At 37.0% G+C, this 2702-nt stretch overlaps 1 pseudogene; it reads left to right on the plus strand.

Annotated features, from left to right (window-relative positions):
- Positions 1-1216: 1216 nt before the first annotated feature.
- Positions 1217-2220, plus strand: LOC102746930 (small ribosomal subunit protein uS17-like; annotated as a pseudogene).
- The last annotated feature ends 482 nt before the right edge of the window (positions 2221-2702 follow it).

The raw sequence follows: 2702 nt of genomic DNA on the forward strand, positions 1-2702 counted from the left end.
AATTCTATGGCATGCATCTAAACTTTAAACCAGTACTTTGGTACTTTGAGTTATAGCTTCTTTATATTAATTACAGTAACTATATTTAATTCCTTGGAGAACTTTCCAGTAATGCATGGAAGAATGTTTTTCATGAAATAACCTCAAAAATGGTGAAATTTCTATTTTCATGACAGCTGAGAGATTTTTAAGAAGGAATTACTTTCCTTTGGTAAAGTACCAGGTAAACTCTGTCAGAAGATAAGAGACCAAAAGTATAAGCCAAGGGGCTCTTAAAAAATTAAAAAGAAAAAGAGGATTGATAAAGCCATTCCTAACAGGAAATTTTGAGAAATCTCAATGAGGGGTAGTGCAAGAGACAATACATAAAGAGACAAAAGATAAAAGACTGGGGAGAAGGGGATGGATATGATGCCAGGTACCATATGGGTCGGAGGGTTGCAGTAAATTTCTCCTCAAGTGGCCATGTGATTTTATAAGAATAAGGAACCTAATTTCTCTTTCATCTTTCACTTTTCTATTTCTGTCTCTGTCTCTCTCTCTCTGATTTAACTAATTTTTCTGTCCTATTGGTGGGCAACTTCATCAGCGCAGGTTGCTCTGCAAATTTGCTCCTACTAGTTACTCTTTTATCAAGGATATGTTCCTGAATCTCCAAATCCGTAACAGTATTTGCATTATCCAGTGTCTGTGTTTTGCTATTCTTTATTTTTTTTAGGATTTATTTATTTCTTTGAGAGTGAGGGGGAGAGAGAGAGAGAGAGCAGGGAAGAGAGAAACGGAGAGAAATCTTCAAGCAGAATCCCCACTGTGCGTGGAGCCAGATGGGGGCTCAATCCCAGGACCCTGAAATCACAACCTGAGCCAAAATCAAGAGTCGGATGCTCAACTGACTGAGCCACCCAGGTGCCCCTGTGTTTTGCTATTCCAATAGCTGTAGAATGAAAATACATTTTAAAATATGTATTTATCTGATTATGAATAATTTTTCTTATTGATTTGGAAGTTTCTTGCCTATTCTAGATATGAATTGTTTACCTTTTTGATATTTTGTGGGTAACTATTCACATTTTGAATAACTTCTTTCATCTTTAATACAGTCACTAAATGGATGAATATGCAAATGGCCATAGTACATGAGGAGATTAATGAAAAAGCTGAATTATGGATTACATCAATAATATAAAAAAAAATCCTTTTTTCAGGTGGCTAGAAAATGGCCAACATTCAGACTGAGTAGGCTCACCAAAAGCAGCCATCCATCTTTCAAAATAAGAAGAGAGTCCTCCTTATAGAAAATGGTGAGGAGGGCGCCTGGGTGGCTCAGTTGGTTAAGCGACTGCCTTCGGCTCAGGTCATGATCCTGGAGTCCTGGGATCGAGTCCCGCATCGGGCTCCCTGCTCGGCGGGGAGTCTGCTTCTCCCTCTGACCCTCCTCCCTCTCATGCTCTCTGTCTCTCATTCTCTCTGTCTCAAATAAATAAATAAAATCTTAAAAAAAAAAAAAAAAGAAAAGGGTGAGGAGAAGCTCCTGTGATTCTACAAATACATCGGTCTGTGCTTCAGGTTGCTCAAGGAGGCCATTGAGGGCACAGATATTGACAACAAATTCCCCTGTGCTGGTGATGTCTCCATCCAAGGGTGGATTCTGTTTGGTGTGGTGACCAAGATAAAGATGCAGAGGATCCTTGTTATCCACCAAGACTACCTCCACTACATCCAAAAGGACAACCACTTTGAGAAACACCACAAGAACATGTTCATGCACCTGTTGCCCTGCTTCAGGGATGTCCAGATTGGGGACATTGTCACGGTGGGAGAATTCCAGTCCTTGAACAAGACTGTACGATTCAATGTGCTCAAAGTCTGGAAGGCCGCCGGCACCAGGAAGCAATTTCAGAAGTTCTGAGATGAGGCATCTGCCCACACCCCTGAAGAAAATAGAGTTATCCCTCTCCAAATAAATATAAAAACAGAGATAAAATTCATAGAAAAATGATCCAATGGCAAAGGCAAGCAAGAGAACAAATATCCTTGAGTATCTGCAGAAATCTTGATGATGGATGTGGACTTCCATTTGCAATGGGATGTGAAGTTTGAGTCAATCCTACTTAAACATAAAAGAGAATGAATTTACCAGGTAATATCTTGTTGGTACCATTTTTTTAAAAAGATATATAATAACTTTTCTTATGAAAATCATATGCAAGTATAATTATTTTTATGAAATACACAGTTCATGCAGTACTGAAGAACAGAAATGTAATACAAAGATTAAAGAGAAATTAGTGCAATCTTAACTTTTGATTATGATGGCTTTCCTTGTGGGTCATAGTCTAATCTTACATGAACAGCTGTTTTCATAACACTGATATACTTGTACAATTTAATACGTTTTTAAGTAATATGCACATGAAAAATTAAGGGTCACTAATAACGCTTATAAAGCTGAAATTACTATTGCAGTTAGCTTAATCATGGCAATGCATTTCCATTGATTTTGGACTTATAATTCTATTAGATACAATTTGTAGCTTTCTAATTATAAGAAAAAAAAGTGAAGGAATTCTATGAACAGTTTGGAACTTGTTTTATGGCACTTTATTTCCTTTATTTTTCTTTATATTGACTCTTTCATGCTAAAGTTCTGGAAATTTCTTTCAGATATAATTGTTATTTTAAAGATCATAGCACATGTATTA

This window comes from Leptonychotes weddellii, chromosome 2, assembly GCF_054177405.1.
Source record: "Leptonychotes weddellii isolate Sample4059 chromosome 2, ASM5417740v2, whole genome shotgun sequence".
NCBI lineage: Eukaryota > Metazoa > Chordata > Mammalia > Carnivora > Phocidae > Leptonychotes > Leptonychotes weddellii.